Genomic DNA, 19,709 nt, shown 5'->3' with positions numbered 1-19,709 from the left:
CTCAACAAGGCATCTTAGCCATTGGCTGGACCCACATCCTCGACAGTTTTGAGAAATGTGGACCCCCCCCCCAACCTCAGGCTGCTTCTGACGTGGTTCTGTTATGATTTCCATCTTGGAATCGGGAGCACATTCATGAAACTAGTGTCGTTTATTGAAGTTCGCAACCAATTATTGAAGTTCAAAATCTATTTCTGGAAGCCCAAATCTTTAGTATAGGACAATAGACCAGTAAAGATGGTAAACTTTCTACACCTACCTCTGGAAACAAGGTACAGTGAGCCAAAGAAACAGATCCTACCGCCTACCCCCCCCCCATCACTGGAAAGAATTACAGTTAATGTGGGTATTAAAATATGGGGGTCCGTGGTGTACATAATAGAAACCCTTATACACATAGCACACAGCAGTACTAAGAGATTGTTCTCAGAGGAGACAAATGGAAAACTATGTTCTTATTCCTACCCTTCACATGCTAAGGCCAAAGATGCCAGCCCTGCATCCCCCAAGAGCTTAAGCATTCTTTAGCTATGGGATTTTTAGGGTTTTTTTGGAAAGTGAGGTCAGAGTCAACCAAGTTAATAAGAATCACCATGTTTTTTTGTTTCTGGTTTTTTCATACAAAAGTCGTATCTCTTCTGCGTTAGACCGCAGGGCTATCCATCACTTGCTTAAGGGCACACATTATTCAGGACAGATCGGTGCTGCTCACAAAACACATTTAAACGAGTGCGGCTCCTCCTCTGATTCACAGAGTGATTCACTTCGTGTCACCCACACTTCATTTTTGACTCATAAATTACGTCACAACAGCCTTTGTAAGGCTTGTAATTATTGAAGCTATTTTTGTGCTGCTGTTCACTGCCTTTCTTCGCTGCCTTTCTGCGTAGATAACCAGTTTTTCCTCTTCATTATCCAGTATCCGACCAAATAGAACGGGTGTCAGCCAATTGGCGTCTTGGATGATGACTCATTTGCATTCAAAAGTTTAAAAATATGGGGTCCTTATCAACAGAAATCAAGCCTGCTGCCACAGGCTGAGCTCAGAGCTGGGTCAAGAGAAACAGCAAAGATGTCCCTGGGCAGCCCGGCGGGCTCAGAATTTAGGTGTCAGGTTCTGAGCCACTGAGATCCATCACAGAGACTAAGATTTTAATGCAAACTACTTACTGCCGCTGGTTAAGGCTTACAAACTCTCTTCATTTTCACTGAGCTCATCTGAGCTGTGTAAGGGTCTCAGGTGAAAAGTTTTCCCCTTTATTCTATCTGGACTCAGAAGTCCAAGTCAAAAAAACTGGTCCCCATATGCCTTTGACATTCAAAATTGTCTTTAGAGACCCCCCTCCACCCATCCCTCCATCTGGTGTGCTTTCCAGAAAACCCAGATTGGAGTACTGAGTTCTTTCCAGGATCAGTACTGTATTTTCCTCCCTCAGGATCATCCAGGTGTGCTTGTTGAAGATTCTCCAGCCCACAGCGGGTGGCGAAGATTCAGGCATTCTAAGAAAGAAGAAGAAAACTCAGAAGTTGCGCATGTTCATGGCGGCAGCAGGCTAAGATTATTCATGGTGTCCAACACCAGCCACTGAGCTGAGCACCGCAGAGCAGCTGCTGAGATGTTTTCAGGGTCCCCTGTGCTGTGGATCTCTGAAATACCTTGCACAGCTTCGGTCAGACGCTGGTGCGGAGCTGGAGGCTGAACCATCTGCCTCTCCCGAAAGGAGAAACACCGCCTGGATCCTCAAACTCCATCTGCTGCTGGCAGTGGGGTCTGCTTCCTGGCTGAGGGGAGGTTTTTCTCAGTGAGGTGCATCTAGGTCCTGGGCAAACTGTGTGTGTGGTAATAACCAGCATCCTGGCACGAAAACCAAAGGGCTTGGGTGTGAATCCTGACTCACCAGGGAGGCCATCGTGTCTAGGTGCTGTAAGTTACTGAGCTAGTTAAGACTAATGGGGGGATTGCTTCTCGGTAAAGATTGGGGTGCCACCCTGATTCCCAAGGCAGGCCCAGCCTCTGGGAAGATTATTCCTCATTCTGTCCCTCACTTGACACTTGTGTCATTTCACTCTCCTAGTCCAGAGCAGCTTTTCCTGCTGCCCTGTGTATGAGCTGGGACACAGAGGCCCTTCTATGCTTAGTCCAGATCGAAATCTGAAAATCCAAAATGTTCTAAAATGCAAAGCTTCCTGAGCCACAGGTGGGAATTCCACACCTGACCTCGTGTAACAAATTACACTATAAAAATATTAAATAAAATTTCCCTCAGGCTAAGTCTGTAAGGATGTGTGCGAAACCAAAGGGGACTTTGTGTTTCGGCTTGGCTCTGGTTCTCAAAATATCTGAGTACACACAGATCAAGTAACGCCTCAGTTCACAAACGCTTCTGTTTTTGAACAATTCGGTTTGCAAACACAACCATCTGGCAAAATTTCCCTTCCGCTGGCAAACTCTGTACTGAGTGATGAACACAACCAGAGCCATCTTCTCCAGAGTCACAGAACAAATTAAGTTCATGGATCAAAGAACCTTCTAAACTGCAGAACACTTCTGGTCCCAAGCACTTCAGATAAGCAATACTCAACCTGTAAGCGCTAACAGTTTCTTCCTGCTGAGTTGGATCCCATCTTTCTAGGCCCTTAGAAAGTGTTATCTACTTGACTATCACAGCTCTTTGCAGAAAGGACATCATGATTATTCCCTTTGGTACAAATAAGGCAACTGAGGCAGAGATAAATTAAGGACCCATTCAAGAACAGCCTGTGGGCTGAACTCAGAGCAGAACAATTCTTGACACACCTTGGGACTCTTGGACATCACACACAGGGTCTGGTGGATGTCTCTGTCTAATTCCACCTCTCAAAGTAGAACCAGATTGCCCCAGCCATGGGCTTGAAACAGCAGTGACAGAAGTGTGCTCACGGAAGGGAAGGGAAGGGAAGGGAAGGCCTGGGGACACCAGCTTGCCTCTTACAGCCGCACCCTGTGGGACTCCTCAGCCAGCAAAGCCACTCTCTGTGGGGGCGCCATATTGTCCCACGATAAAACGCAGTGCTGGCCTGGCTTGGTGTGGCCCAGAGGTGTGGTGTGAAACCCTGCTCCCTTGAGAGGCTGAACTTGCATGGAACTTGCGGGACCATGGGAAGTGGTTTCCTCTGCCCCCCTCTTGGCCATGTACTGCAAATATTTGAACACTAAAGGCTCTGAAAACTCTGGGGAAGGTGGCAACCACTTGCTTTAGTGTGGCTCCCAAACACATCTGACTCACCCTTCCTGTAAGCAGTGAGCCTCTCCTGCTCAGGCGCTGTAGAAAGTTCACGCAGGAATGCTGTCCACTGCTTGTCACAAACCACTCGCAGTGGTGTCCCTGCTCTCCTCCCCCACCCTGCCCACAGCAGCGGATCCCGGATCCCCGCCTTTGCCCTCTCAGGCTCAGAGGTGCCCCCCTCCTGCCTCCGTAGGGACCCTGCCCGCTCCCTTTCTGCTTCTCTCTCCTGGATTTTTAAGCCACCACCCTCATCCTTCTGCCCCCCGCCATAACACTTCAAACGTGGTCAAGTATGTCCACTAGGAGAGAAACCCTGCTCATGCATGCTCGTGTCTCCTTCTGTCTCTCTCCGCCCTTCTGTCCTTCTGTCTCCCCAGGAGGAATCACCTTTGTGTGCCTTCTCCGTGCATCAGTCCTTTTTCAGCCTGTGTTTGCCCAGCACCCATTACTTCCAAAGTAGTTCTAGCTGGGGCTGACCACAGGCTCCCTGTGACTAAGTCCAGGGAAATCTTTTGGTTCTTACCTTCCATCTCCTCCCAACAGCTGATCAAGCCCCCTCTCAGAATGCTCCAGCCTTGGAGCTGTTAAGGAATGCGCCCCTCAGGGGGAGGCCCCCCCCCCCCCCCGGCAGCTCCCTGCAAGGATGTGGTTCTGTGTCTCACTGTTGAGTGTCCGGAGCCCTCGGATGAGTTCTCATGGTGCTCATGGTTCCAAAGGCGGCACTGTCCCAACCCCGCGTGCTCCCTGAGCACTGGGCTTGCACCTCCCACGGTCCCTTCCCTTGCTGCCTGGGTGTCTCACACCACCTCGGACTCGCATATCAGAAGGTAATCTTCCTGTTCACCTGGATCCTTCTCCAGGGCTCCTGCAGTAAGAAAGCTAGAAGCCCCTGCGGCACCTTTGGTGGCCTCTTCCTCCTCTCCTCACCACACCGACACCAGCACCAGAGGCTACCTGGTCCAGCTCCTTATCGAGCTGAAATAAACCCAATCCTCCCTCCAGCACCTAGCTGAAACTGCGCTTAGTTTTCACTGTCTTTCCCTAATACCTGGTCTGCTTCGTCCCTTCCGTTCCTTCTCCGTGCCCCAGTTTCCATTAATCTTGACTCCAAACCCTTTGGTAGTTCACTGGTGTTTGGGGGTAAGAAATGAAATCCCTACCATGCCTACAAGATCACACTCTATGCTCAGCGTTTAGAGGTTTGTTTCAGTGCATCCCTCAAAGGTTCACGTGCCAGAGGCCTGTTCCCCGCTGTAAAAGTGGGGGCCCAGGCTGTGAAAAGGGAGGGCCAAGGGGGAGGTCCTCATGTAGATTGAGTGGGGTCTTCAGCAGGGATTGTGGGCCCCAGGCCTTCCCGGCTTCCTGTTTGGCAGTGTGATCTGTCTCTCCCACATCTACTCCCACCATGCTGTGACCTGCTGTGTGTGACACACCCAACAGGGCTCGCACAAGATCGGTGCTCACACTGGTGCCACGTCCTGGAACTTCTAGAGCCTTGAGCTAAGTCAGCCTCTTTTTTTTTTTTTTTTTTTTTTCTCATACCATTAGCCCGCCTCAAGTATTTCATTGTAGTGACAGAAACCGGACTGCTACACCCACCCAGGGCGTCTTCCTCCCAGCCTTTCCCTTTCTACATGGCCCCTTGCTCTTGACACTGCATGGGTAGAGATAAAGAAGGATGACAAACATTCTGGAATTCACAGGACAGCCCCATGAAGAGCTTCTTACTCCTCAGACGCCAATACTGTCCAGGCTGAAAAAGCCCAGGTCGAAGCTAATGAGCCCTCCTCCCTTAATAACACCAGGTTAGGCCAGCAGCACAAGGTGTCTACCTGACCACTACTAGTGGCCTAGGGGTGAGCACGCATGCTAAACTGGCTCAGCTGGACTGTGAAGACAGAAATCTCATCATGGAGTTGGAGGGAAGATTCTCTCCCCACCCTTGATTCCACTGGCTGGAAATACATGATAAAGTAGGGCATCCTGTCCAGTGCGTTTGTGATTTAAGATACAGCAAAGATCCTTCCGGCCCTGGTAGCTTCAGAAGAAAGGGGAATAAACCTTAAAGATGCCGGAAGGAGAGGAAAGAGTAGACAGACTACATTTCAGCCAAATTAAAGACTCCTTTCCTGGTTTCCTGCTTGGGCAACTCTACATTTTCTGTGCTTTTCAGATCTCTCCTGGACACATTTAGGACTCGATGGAGGGTAATTTGCTTTACTGAGATGGTGACAGGTGTGTGTGTTACCCCATCAACCTTGCCTTCTGCCATGGCCTCTGATTCCAGTTCCAAACAGCTGCTCCTTTTCCCTCCCGACGCTCTGGACCTTTGGGAACCAGCTAGCCACCGTGTGTCCTCGTCCTTCACAGCCCCAGCCATGACAGCACGGAGCACACCCCCGAGACAGCTGCTGCTGGCACCTACGTGACCGCTAGGCACTGTTTTGGGGACGAAGTGGCACGTCACTGAGGTCTGTGTTGAAACAGTGTTTGAACAATACCAGCGATGCCAGGATGTAGGAGTGCATGTGATAACCAGAGCTTAACACTTACACTCCCTACACACTCAGTCCTCCCGGGCACGCTTTGAAGCAGGCGCTGCTATAAACCCTGCTTCCCAGCTGAGGTAATAGGCCAGAGGAGGTTAAGAGATTTGCCAAAGTCCACACAGCTGGTAAATGAATTCCTGTTTCCTGGATCACAGAGAATAAAGGTGGAGGAAGGAGGCCTGTGACTTGTTTTGTTTTAATTAAAGCAGCCTTTTGTAAATGTTTCCATTAAAAAACAATAGATATGAAAGATAATTTAAGCAAACAGTGTAGAGTGTGGTCAATTGGAAAGCAGAGATCTCCTCCCCCCGGGCATCTCTTCCTATCTGTCCCTCCCGGCTCTGCACAGATACTTCCTCATTACTAAACGGTTTTTAAAATTCTCTTTGAATGCACAGAGAAGCATTTTCTCCCTTAAACCACCCTTTCCTACCGCCCTCTCTGTCGAGGCAGAGATCTCTGCACAGGAAGCATCCTCTGCCTGGTTCCTGCCTCCTTCCTACCTCCCTGAGCTCCTTGTCAGGGCACAAGGGGCTGCCTGTGGCTGACCTCCACGTGGTCACCTTGGGGACACTCACGGGGTGGGGAGCTCAGCCCCCACGTTGCGTGGTGTGAGACAACGGGGGTTTCCTGCACTGTGTTTCTTGCTGAGCCCCAGGGAGGGGCCCCTTTCTCTTGCCCAAACCAACACCGTAAATCCCTAAGCTCTGCCTCGCTGCTGAAATGTCAGGGTGAACCTTCAGCGGACAGCTAGATAAACACTCGAGGTCACTGGCAAGGACAGACATTCCCAAGGATCTGTGTCCTGGAGCTCTCCGGGGCAAGACAGCCTTGGTGTTAATTCAGGGTCACCTCCTCCATTCTGCTTTCGCCCTGCACCACTTAGCTTATCCACTGTTGAGTTAGAGTGAAGCCCTCTCAAAAGCACCGAAGGACTAACCCTGGGCAGTGCTTCCGGGCATGAGTTCTTCCAAATGCCGGCAGCTTCCTTCCAGGAGGCTCTGGGTCATCCCACCCACTGCTGACCGAGCCCACTTTGCACCTCACCACAGCACATGCCAACTGCTTCAGCCCCAGCAGAGCGAGGAGCAAACATTTATTCCTCATGAAACCAAATGGAAAGTGGGCTTTGGGCTCCAGAGCTCCCCTGGATCAACTCAATCCTGTTCGGGTCCCAGAGAGAAGCCAGACACTGGCTCAGGTAAATGGAAAGAGAACCCCAAATGCAAAGCCAGAGCTGTCCACACATAGGCCCATCGTGCACCCTGATGTTAGCCTAGGTGACTAAGGTCTCTCCTTCTAAAATGAGCTGTAAAATACAAAGACTGAACCTCTCTTTCAGTGGTCTACCAGATAAGACATCTGGTGTACCCAGCTACACCGCAGCTGGCCTCTTAGCCTGAGCTCAATCTAGTGCACAACACTAGCCGATCACTTTCTGATGCCAGGGAACCTTGTGTGGGTCAACAGTGCCTTTCTGGTGGGCTTCATGAAGATTCGAGAGGGAGGGAAAATGTTTTGGTCACAAAATAACAATACACACAATAGGCAAGTAAATTACACCACAGAAGTACACAAAGAAAATAGACACTAAAAAAGAGAATTAAAGAGATCCGCACGATGAGGGGTGGTGGCCTCCATCCAAAATAAGGTAGGGAGTGTTCGTGAGAGAGTAGCCATGTGGGTGGCACCTTGTGCTCCACAGAGATGATGACCCTTGGATGCTCAAGGGAGAGGAAGGCGCCCCCGCAGCCTCAGTGGAAGGAAACGAGGCAAGGCAGAGGCGCCTTGTCCCCTCTTTCACCGTGGTTTCCCGACTTCCCCATCCCTCCCTGGCTCCCAGCCCAGGGGTCTAGGGGACAGTCAGGTTTCACGCCCAGGGCGGGTGGGTCAGCGTCCTGGTGTTGGTGACTCGCGCATGGACATCTTCCCTGTGTGGGCTCAGCATTCCGTTCTCAGGGTTTTCACTTGGCTACAGAAGAAGAAGTGTGTTTCACTGCCTGAGTTGTCAGGTATGAATCTGGAGCTTTCAGCAGCCAACCTGGAGTCTGGTAAAGGAGCAGGACGCGAGAGAAGGCAGCCCAGGAGCGGCGGAATAGACTCCCCAGGACACCATGTGAGCCTGGGATTCGGCCTGCCCTCGCATCGTAGGCTCGGTGCTACTAATTTCCTATTTTCTTCATCCACTTTCTCCTCCGGGAATGAGAACAGTCCTGGGTCCCACAGTCATGAGCACCAAGCATTGTCTTGTACGGTGGGCTTCGTGTCTCACCTGTTGAAGCACAGGAGCCATTAAAGATGGCAGAGAAGTCGAGGAGCGACTGCGGGGTGACACTGAGAACTGCAGACCATCAAACTCCCGCCTGCTCACGTCAAGCCATGCAAACCTTTCCAGGCAAGCACGCAAACCCTGGAGTCGAGGGCAGAAATGAAGAATCACATAACTCTTCCACCTAAGGCCCCCTGACCTGGTAATCCCGCCACCTGGTCACTGACCTGCTCTGTCCTCTTCCCCTATGCCTGGCTCTGAAGGTTCCCGGGGTTGGATGTCCTCCTCCTGGCCCTCAGTCTCCCTGTGGGACCTCAGCCCCATTTCTCTCTCCCAGCATTCCTGCTCCTGCCGGGGACAAATATGCTTTCGTACCCTTTTAATTTGTGTCTGACCTTGGCCAAGGGTGCAGGGGTGGAAATGACAGCATGCTAGTCACACCTTGCATGTGTCCACTTGGCCTTTTGAGCATGTGTTGTCCTCATAAGACTGCACATCGATTACCCGTCTGCTCTCAGGAGGGAGAGGAGCGTGAGCTGTATCCCCCTGGTGAACTGCCCTGTCCAAATCAGAGAGGCACAACTGGAGATGGAGCTGCCCACTGCACAATGAGTGTGTGCCATAAAGGACTACTTCCTGTAGCTACAGAGCTTGGGGTGACTTGTTACACAGCAACTGCAAACTAACACACTGACCTCTTATACTCTTCACCAAAAGCACCCCACCCCACCCCGGTCCATATTCCTGGACATTCACTGACCATGTGCACTTCCCAGAATCTCTGAACATATTGAAATAAAATACTCAGCCTCTGCACATCTGAGAGGAAGGATGTCTCTTTTTAGCATTTCCAGATAAAACACAGGATGCCCAGCTTAACCAACATTTCCAAGAAAAATTAAACCTCTATGATATAATGATGTCTCCAGCAATATTTCCAAATATTTGTCCAAAATTCCAATTTCACCAAATATTTTTTTATTTGCCAAATATGGCGACTCTATTCCTCTACGATTCACTCTGATTGGAGGGAAAAATGCCTCCCTACACCAAGGTTTTGGGATCATTTATTCTATCGCCACTGGGAAGAGTTATTTGGGGTGCTTCTTGTCAGTCCGTTGGAAGCCAAAGTGCATTTATGCTCAGTTTTGAAGACTCAGTGAAAATCAAGTGAGTGCTCTCACTAGATACCAAGCCACAGAGGTGAGGAGGACCCCTGTGTGGAGCTTTCACTCCATGCATTCAGTTACCTAAATCGGTGAGCACTGGGCTTCTCAGGGAGGGCGGTGAAAATCTGCCTGTTAAGGCACCAGAGGTGGAGCCCAGAGCTGAACAGCAGAAGTCACGTGTGGAGATCTCGAATGGCTGTGTATCCTTCCGGGTTCAGACCGATCGTATCTTTTCTGGTCGATATGATGAAAGGCTTCTTCTTCGGCTTCAAAACAAAACTCGCATCCCAGGGGCTTTCATTTCTCCTTGGATAAATGGGCTTCAATTGCTTTTCTTTAATGCTATTCCAAAAAGCGTTGTGTTACAGTGAGGTTTTCGTGATGCCCCCAAAGCATTTCGGAAACTGCCCTTCTCTCTCCAGGCTCCTGGTACAGCAACCGACTGTGCTGCTGCCTGGAGCGTAAGCCGCGTGCTCTAGCTGGGACCCAACAAATAAGTTTAGGGCCTCCGGAGGTCCTTCCCTTGGCTGAGAAAGGGCAGCATAGAAACTCTTTTCTGCAAAAGGCTTTACCAAATGGCTAAAACACAGCATAATCAGTAACTCAGACCAGACCCCTTTTCCATCACCGTCTGATGAGTGCCTACTGTGTATCCAGCAGCTCCTACACAGGTAGTCTTCCCATGACTGCACAGTACAGTTGCCTGGGAACCGCTGAGAAACCCTGCTCCCTGGCCTGGGGAATAACCTGAGCCCTGGTGTTGCAGATGCGCCCAGTGAGCTGGAAGGTGGCAGCAACCTGAGGACCACCGATGCGCACCCCGACAGGGGCAGGGCAAGGACCCCCCAGGAACATATGCATAATGTATGAGTGTGGCTCGAGCTAAGGCGGTCTCTGTGGCCTCCTCCTGGCTGGGGCTCATTTTATGCTCAATTTCACGCGGTGACAGTTCGTGTCACTAGGGTGATGCAGGATTCGGTTTTGGTTTGTTTTCCACTGAGTCTTCAAAACTGAGCATAAATGCACAGAGCATCTCAGAAAATTTAACTTGATCAGAACACGATCTATTTTAAACTCCCTGGGACAGACGGTTTGGGGTATCGTAGGCACGGGAGCACGATGATTAGCCCCAGGCTCCACCACCCAGCTCCAAGAGTTACCCACACTTTCCTCGTCTTCTTCCTCTCCAGCATCCCATCTTTTGCTCTTATTAGGTTATTTGAAAGCAAATCTTGGGGTCACATTATCCACTTGTAGATGTTCCTAATACCTGAGGGCTTTGTAAAATTGTGATCAGCATAACATATATGTGAGCATTTCCACGATTTTTATGTGTACAGTTCAGGAGCATTAAGTATTTCGTGCTGTTAGGCAATCATCGCCACCATCCACCCTAGACCTTCCTTGGTCTTCCCAAGCTGAAATTCTGAAACTAGTGAGCACTAACTTCCTACTAGGCCTCCACTGCTGGCTGTAAAGCACCATTCTGCTTTCTGTTTATGAAGGTTCTTTTGGAAGGAGGATAGGGACAGGGTCTCGCTATGTAGTTCAGGCTAGCCTTGAACTCACCATGTAGACCAGGCTGGCCTTTGATTCAAAGTGATCCTCCTTCCTCAGCTCCCTAGTTCTGGGACACAGGCATGCACCACCACGTCCGGCATCCGAGAGACCTATATGGGAGGAATCACATACTTAGTGTCTGCCCTGCTGTGGGTGACATCTTTACTTAGCGTACTGTCATCAGGTGCATACACACTGTAGCAGGCAATGCCTAAGGACATTTTTCTATAGCAAGACCACAAATTAATGATAATTTCTTAAAATTCTCCAAGTTTGGCTTCATTTCCCTTTGGATGCCTCAAAACTAGTTTGTTGAAGTGAAGGTCCAAACAATGGCCACTCCTAGTTTTAGCTGGATATTTCTCAATGCACCAGGTGCATCTGCCTGTTAGAGACTCCCAGGCGGTCTGTCCTGTAGAATTGCACACACTTAGAATTGTGGGTTGCAGTCTTTGCCCTGTGAGGCACTCGACACGCACCTCCATCCCCATCACTTCCCACAGGCACCAGGTAGACCTGAAGGTCTAACCAGACCGTGGTCCAGAGTTTGACCAGGGCAGCTTCCGGGGGAGCACTTCCTGGTGTCTCCTCCAGGAGTCCCCCAGCTGGATTGTCCCACTTTACTAATATTAAGGTGGCCCCAGGTGATGTCACCACAAGCCTGACAGAATTTCAACACTGACAGCAGCCTTATGCATCAGTGTGAATTTATGGCCAGCTGTCCTGCTCGACCTCTCTGTTAAAGGGAGACTCAGACCCAGAGAAGCTAATGAATCACTCCACACCAACTGCTTTCCAATGCCAGGGACAACCTGAGGTCTTCTTATATAAAATTCACTGCTTTTCCGTGTGCTCACTTTGCTTTCTGTTTGACTGAGAGCTCACAAAACATTACCCTTGTCTGAGTCTTGCATGTTGATGGTTTGGGTGTATCCGCACACCCACAATGCCATCCCTGGGCCTTTTGTCTCAGGCTCTGTCCTGCTCCTTCTCAGCAACCTGAACTCAGGAACGGAACCAGGGCTGTTGGTCTCTGAACAAGTGCCATTTCTAATACAGGAAACTAGATGTCGAGTATAAGAATAATATGAAGTCTCATTAAGATCCTTGATGGCTCTTCAGCTCCCTCGATCCTTCTGGATGACCCTGACCCCGAAAGGCCAGAGTTTGCTTTTCCTGCTTTGTTTTCAGATGTATGACAAACACAGCAATATCAAAGAGCAAGATCTGACTCCGGCTGCCAAATCAGACTTTTCCACTTCCTGAGTTATTTGGCCAGTGTGGTCACTGGTCACCCCTAATTGTCACCAAAACACTCTTCTATCCTGCTGGAGGAAGTATAAATTGAGGACACTTTTTATAAGACAAGTTGACCAAAATAACACCCCAAAATACATATAAATTATACCCTATAAATTTACCATGAAGAGTATCTGGTAAGAAAGTAGTCAGAAAACAAAATATCTGGTAGGGAAGTAATTCATTCTATGTTTGTTTATTTAAAAATCCAAGGAGAGGGAAGGGATCCCCAACATCAGACAGAAGGGTATGAAATCAATCAGTCCATCATGGCGATCCATGCCATGCAGTATCATCAAGCCACTGCAAAGCTCATGCTAAGATGAAAACCTCATGATGCTGAAATGGAGAATTTTAACCTGCTGCTGAGTGAATGCAGCCAATGATAAAGCATCATTATGCATTTTTAAAACCAAATATACTAACGGTTTAATAGTAGCAGTGTCCACCGAGAGGAATTATTGGTGAATTTTGTCATCCTCTGTACTTTTCATTTGGATTTTCCAAGTTTTCTGCAACCTGTTGAAAGTACTTACAGTATTTTCAAACCCTGTGGGAGAGATGTGGATGATCTTTGTGATTCTAAGCAATTAGCTGATAGCTCTATTTAGTAGATAGCTCCCGGGGGACAGGGCGGAGACACTCATGGTCACTGCTGCGGCCCAGTTAGGAAGGTCTGGGATCATCAGCCTGGTCCCTATTTCCCGGCTCTGCATTGGTACCTGTTTTCCGGCTGTGTGTAAAAGATTCTGCAGTGGGTTCCCTCCACCTAGTGCACAATACTGAGGACTATCAGGGCAGGAAGCTAGGCTGGAAATCCTCCTCTCCCCACTCCATTTTCTTAAATGAGACAGAGGTAGTCACATGCTTTCTATATGGTGCTCTGTAGCCAGTATATTGGGGTTCACATGAATGAGAAGAGACTATCAAAGATCAAGAAGACTCCTTGCAAAACATGTCCGTCTGCAGCAAGCTGGTGCACACACACACACACACACCGTGAGAAGCTAAAAACTATTTCCCAGCCTTGCCCTCAATGCCCTTCAGGATAGCAATATGTGTTTTGAGGAAGGCTGTGACAAGCCTATTTAGAGAAGTCAAGGCTTCAGGGACACGAAATGACACAGTAGCTACAGGGAGGGGACAGAACCCCTTCTCGAGAAGAAAGAATCTTATTCGTTCCCAGAAGAGGGAGACATGGGGAAACAGGAAAGAGATGAGCCTGCTGACTGTGAATGCGGTGAGTAGGTCATTTTTGTGAGGTTCTTGAAAGAATCGCTGAATTCTGTCTAAGCTGAGGCAATGAGAGGCTGACCCATGCATCCTCACTTACCAGGATGATTCCAGAGGTAGCAGGGAAGATCTCTGTTCCAGTCACCTCTAAAGTCACCCTGAGGCAACACGTGTTGTCATGGGAGTCTGGGGCCTCACCTGACACTATTTTCAAAATAAAATTTTAAAAGTCCAGGACATTGTCAAGGTTGAAAACATTGCTAGTTTTGCAACAGGTTAAATGAGCAAAATAAGAAAGAGAACATCTCTTTCCATAGCCAAAGACAGTCTAATTTTTCAAAAGCTACTGCTTAACCCACAACAAGGCTTTTAAATTTCTTATGAAAGCTACTGTCTTGCCATTCTTACGCTCCACTGATGGGCAACTCATCAAACCTCTGCGATCTATGTGGAAATCACGACTCCTGAAAATGAAACCAAACCATCACATATAAAATAAAGTTGTAAATGTTATGCTTCTTCCAAACACTGATATTTCCGTGAATCCGAGTGTAAGGATGATTTACCAGCGGTTTCTCTGGGCGTGGCTGGTTGGAGCTGCTGCTGGCATTTCTGCTCCATCTTCCAATCATCTGCTGAGGGCAGCAGAGCAGGGAAGGGAAAACTCAATGGAGGTCATAGGCCAGAAGCTGCTCCTTAGCCCAGAGAAACGGCCACTTTTTCTTCCTAAATTCCCTCACTTTCTCTCTTCTAGTTTCTCCAGTTACTTATCTACAGCTCCAGAGCAAACTAAAGAGCAAACTGTTGCATATAAATGTGCCAAGATTTGCTGAATCTGGAAACAAAACTCCATGGGGCCACCCAAGCCCTGTCGGAGCGGAATCTGCGTTGCACTTCCGGCCTCGCCGGGGAACCGGAAGTGCGGCCTCCGCCCCTGCGGGAGCCATCATGGCTGACAATGTGGCACCCAAATGAGCTGACCCCACTGAATCCTGACACATGACAAACATTTTTCCAGCCACTCATGTTGAGGCAGGTTTATCACTTTGGAACCCTCAGCCAGTGGTGGAGCTCACAGGTGAACACAGGCGTTTGGACTCCAGAATCAGTATCTACACACGACATAGAATGGCCCAGGGCCCAGATCCCTGTTCAGGACTAAAAGACTAAGTCCCTACAATGCCTGCAACTGCTGCCCACCCACAGCTCTCAGTTCTCAGGCCCCTAGAGAAATCGCCTGTGGTGGAAGAAGCCACCTAGCTCAGACTCATGACCCTTCTTGGGGGTGCTGTGCACCCAAAGTCTGGTTGATGCAGGGACATAAACACTCAGCCACTTGTCCCCAACCCGGGCCAGCCCTGAAGGACTTCACCAGCTTCAAGGCTCTCTGTGGGGTCAGCTAAGGCCTTGTGGCTCCTTCTCCACAGCCCAACTTCCCTCTTCTCCCAGTCTGGTTCTTTCACTTCCTGCACAGATGCCAGTCCTGAGAGGACGCCTCCAAATTCCCACACAGGAACTTCCATTGCAGCCTCTCCTCCAGGGGCTCAGCCCGCAACCCTCTTCTGAACCATGAAAGCAGCCCTGCGAGTGGAAGGAGATGTTTGTTCACAAAGTGGTGGAACAGAAGCACACAGTAGGTGGCGCTGGATGGGAAAAAGGAAGAGGGAACTTCATCTACACTGAGGGCCTCTGTTAACATCACAGTTAGCAAGGTCTAGGACCAACCTTGTGGCTCTTTCCCTGCTCTATGTTGGTACCTGTTTTCCGGCAGTGGTATAAAAGATTCTGCAGCGGGGTGCCCTCCACCCAATGTGCAATAAAACTCCATGAAAGTGAACAACTTTCATTGAATGTGTACTGCGTGCTTTGAGTAGAAAGGCAAAAGACTAGAAAAACTCACCATCAAATAAAAGGTGTAGACAAGAAGGCACAACAGTGCCATACAGTAGAAAGAGCACCATACTAGGGAGGGATTGCACAGGACCATGGAAACACAGAGAACCAGCACTGCTGAGCTTGGTAATATAAGAGATCAGCAGACACTGCTGAAATTACAGACATGTAGGAAACGGTAGTCACATGGGTAGGAAACTGGCCAGAGTTACAGACCATGAAAGGCCTTGAGCACTCTGGTTACTGGAATGTAGAAAATAGAATACTTCATGTAGAAAAGCAGAATACAAGAAATGGGTCATCAGAGCTGCTTCCACCTTTTAGAAGTCACAGTGACCACCTTTTGGGCGATGGTTTAAAGAGTGTCATGACCGGACATAGGGAGAGTGTTTGGAGTTGCTATTACACTAATCTAGATGAAAATCACCATCTCTGTCATCAGTATTCAGTGGTGCCAACAGAGAGAATTAGGAATTCTGCATCTCCAACCCTACTTCTTGCCAAAACATTATGCCATCCAGTCTGGGCATTCTATGCTCAGTGCAGCTGATTGTGCTGATTAAATTAAACACTTAGCTGATTAACCCCATCTTCCATGGAGAGGCTGAGGCAGCAAAAGAAACAGGGGTCCACCAGTTTCATAAGGGCGAGTTAGTTCCTCCTCCGCCAGCCCTGTAGAGAGAGCCCCAGTTCCTCAAAGTGAAAACACGCCAGCCAGGCACTTCTGGGACTGGCCAGTGCCTGGCCCAGTGCTGAGATATTCTGGACACCTCCACAGAGGGACCGTTGTGCTCCAGGGGACTTTCCTTTAGGATGAGAACATTTCTGCTGGCAGTATATTATCAAGAAAATCTAGTCTGATTTGAGCCAGAATATATTGATCGTTGGTGTTTGTCTTGACATTTATCAGACACTATGTTTTTGGGCCAAAGGAAAGCGGAGACCTTTGAAAACTGCAATAAGGAAAAATTCCAGAAAAGGACCCTTCCCCTAGGGGCTGGCAGGGGAATATCCCAACATCCATGGAATGGAGAGCTCCAAAACTTGCCACGGTCCTTTGGGATCCAATCCCCAAAGGTCTAGGTGGGGAATGGAGGTGGAGAAACAAGTTCTTATTCTGTTTCGTAACTACAATCTGTATACACACATACAACAATTCCAGTATATTTAACATAGGTTACATATGAACTTGTTTAGAAAATCAGATACTACAGCATATTACAGTAAAAACATGCCTTTTCTTCCATTCCAATTTCTAGGTCAGAGGAGTCACTGTTTCCAGTTTCTTGTGCATCTTTTTAGTGACATTCTGTGCATATAAAAATATGAAAAAGGCAGTATACTATTCTACTCAACCACCATGCATCTTGCTTCTTACAAACCTAATGTTGGGGATCTTTCTGTATCAAAAGACACAGAGCATTTATCCACGGATAAACACCCAGCTTGTGTCACCCTGCCTGAGAGATGTCCCACGCTGTGTGTGCTGTGTCTAACTTCAGGGTCCCCAGAGACATAGACGAGTGCTCGAACCCACGAGCAGTCCTCGCCCAATGGCAAATAGGACCTGATGATTAAATGCCTTTGGCGGGAACAGCTCTGTAGCGTCTCTCAAAGGTCCCAGCGGGACTGAACCCTGCTGACCACAGTGGCACCCTCTTGTTAATCACCCTCTGCCGCTTTCCTTCCCTTTCCTCTCTCTCTCACCCATTTCCCTGCCAGTCTTGTTTGGGATCATCTCTCAAATAAAGTGCTTCCGTGATCTGAACGTATCTCTCAGTCGCTAACCATCCACGGTGCCACCATACTGGGAGGTGGGGCTGATGGCAGGTATTGAGGTCCTGAGGGCTCCATCCTTATGGATGGATGCATCGAATTCTATAAAAAAGTAGTGGAAGTCCTTTTGCTCTCTCTCGCTCTCCCTGTCACCTTTTAACCTATGACAACACAGGCAAAATAAATAAATAAATAAATAAATAAATAAATAAATAAAGATCCCACTAGAGCTTGGACTTCTCAGCTTCCAGAACTGTAGGAAATAAGTTTCTGTTCTCTGTAAAGTGTTTAATCTAGAGTATTCTGTTATGGTAGCACAGAATGGGCTGAGACAACTACTCACCCCCAGATCTGAGGAAAACAACAGTGTCTCCTCCCATTCCTGTCCCAAGCCCATGCCCACCACCATTGTTCACTTCTGGTCATTCATTCATTCCAGAAACACTTCCTGAGTGTCTTCCTGGTCTCTGGGCACAATACAAGCATGGGGATCCGGTGAAATATCTCTACTATCAGAACTCTGTGCACCTTTAACACCCATCTTCACCCATTTGTGTTGCAATTGCAAAATATCTGGGAATTGGTGATTTATAGAGAAACAACGTTTATGTAGCTCACAGCTTCAGACAGTGAAAGTCCAAAAATGAATGTCCCCCATCTTGTGAGCTTCTGGCAGGAGCTGATGGCATCACACAGTGAGAACATGTATGAGGGGGGAGGCAAGTGGGAAGCCAAGAAAACCCAACTCGTTTTGACCACCTGCTCTCCCAGTGACCGGTCCAGCCCCTTGAGACCTAACCTAGTCTCCCAACCCGGGCGTGAACCCCTTGCAAATGTGGGGCCTCCAAGTTCCGGTCACTTCCCTCTCTTAAAGAGTCCATCACCTCTCAGTAGTTACCCTGGGGACCAAGCTTTCAGCATGGGAGCCTGCAGGGGACAGAGATACACAACCACACCAACATCTAAACTTCTTCCGTGGAAGCAAAGTCCAGCACCAAAGCACAGTGGGAACAAAAGCATCTAAAGTCCATAATCTTGACGAAAGCAACACATGAATGAGAGATCCAGCCTCAGCTGTAACAATCCCGATGAACAGGTCCCAGCCAGGTTTCCTACGGGCTGGGAAGGAAGAGGAAGGGAGATGCCAGCCCCCGAGAGGGGTCTTCACTCTGGGGATGTTGCTGTTGATCTAAACTCGACTCCAATCCAAGACAAAAAGAAACCGCATACCACACAGTTTTGTCATAAGGTTAGAAATATTCTGCTTGCCTGATTTATGGACATGTTTTTGTTTTTCAGGCTGCCTGTTTTCATAGTAAAGAGTTTTATTCCCAGAACGCTCACTAATGGAGGTATTATTGTTTTTGAAAAGACAAGGGAGAAAGCCACCCTTACCCTGGACAAATCCCACGGTCCTTCTTCTTGCTTCCAGAGCGGACTGCCGGGCTTGGCTGGGGGAGGGGTCCCCGCTGCAGCTGTGCCCCGGTGCTGCGCTGTGGCCTGTGCATGTGGGTCCTGACCTCCCCTCTCTCCTTAACCGCCCACGCCTCTGCTTCCTCCCTCACATGAGTCAATTTTCAATTTTAAGGGAGAAAGTGGCCAATTCAAGCCTGGGCTCCTCCCTCCGTTAACCTCCCCACGTCCACCTCCGTCGCTGCTCCTGGTCATTGTCCCTCCACCTGCGGGCTCCGCTTGTCTTCCCTGGTCCGTGCCCAGCGTGTTTCCCCCAGTCCTGGGACAGCAGGCCGGCGCCCTCCCATCCTACAGAAAGGCGCCGTCCTTGTCATCCCCTTAGCTGACTTACAGTCCTCTCGCCTTTGATAATCTGTCACGTGAGACAATCATCGATTCTCACTGCCACCAATCATTTCCTCTGGCATCTGCTTTGTTTCCGTGCCACGGAGATTCTTTTCACATTCTGACTCAAACTCTTTCCAACCTCACCTTATGCAAAATATTCCCATTAGTGGTTCTCAAATGTGACATCAGTGTCACACGAGACCACGCGACACGCTCAACTTCCTGGCCTCGCCCCGGATCTGCTGGGGGTGAGACCCAGTAACTTTGATTTGGCAAATGCATTCCATGTCACCAACCCCTACTGCTCCTTTGTCCTGAGTCTGTGTATTATCTTGTGAGTGCATGTTTTGATGTAGGATAATTCCTCATCTCGAGGAAGGGGTACAGCAGGTGTCGCAACTTACTCATCTGTACCTCCCTTCCCCTCCCCAGCTTCGCGTCCCTGCCCTGCCCAGATCCACAGAGCCTGCCTCCCGGCGGGAAACTCTGTCCTCACCGGGTTTCTCTGACCCACGCGTCTACCCTTCCTTGTGCCCCTCAAGCGCTTTCCTGCAGCCTCCTCCTCCATTCATCCACCGCCTGTTCCTGGCACTCTCTCTTCTGTGTGTGTGACATCACCTGTTCACCCCTCTGCCACTGCAGTCCACATCAGCCAGACTCTTCTGCTTGTCAATGGCAGAAAATACAATTCAACCTCAGCAAAGCCGAGCCCAATTAAATGAAAAATAGAATTATCCACTGACATAACTGCTGTCTCCATCTAGGTTCTTAAACAACTGCACTGGGATGCGGCCTTGTTTTTCATGGTCGCTCTCTCTCTGTCTCTCTGTCTCTTTGTCTCTGTCTCTCTCTGTCTCTCTCTCTCTCCCCTCTTCTCCCACTTGAATTGTCTCTG

General features: G+C 49.1%; 1 long non-coding RNA gene across 1 annotated transcript; it reads right to left on the bottom strand.

The window, feature by feature from the left end:
- Nucleotides 1–5,999: 5,999 nt before the first annotated feature.
- LOC134477398 (uncharacterized) lies at nt 6,000–18,802 on the bottom strand. Its single transcript, XR_010049457.1, has 3 exons — nt 18,410–18,802; nt 10,823–10,923; nt 6,000–8,225 (listed from the first exon to the last, which is right to left on the bottom strand). It is a non-coding gene; the product is annotated as an uncharacterized LOC134477398 (long non-coding RNA).
- Nucleotides 18,803–19,709: the final 907 nt, after the last annotated feature.

This window comes from Cavia porcellus, unplaced genomic scaffold (genome assembly GCF_034190915.1).
Source record: "Cavia porcellus strain 051 isolate PalLab524CR breed Dunkin Hartley unplaced genomic scaffold, mCavPor4.1 scaffold_8, whole genome shotgun sequence".
In the NCBI taxonomy this organism is placed as follows: domain Eukaryota; kingdom Metazoa; phylum Chordata; class Mammalia; order Rodentia; family Caviidae; genus Cavia; species Cavia porcellus.
Note: the sequence above shows the minus strand (reverse complement) of the source record. Positions and strands in the feature narration are given on the sequence as shown.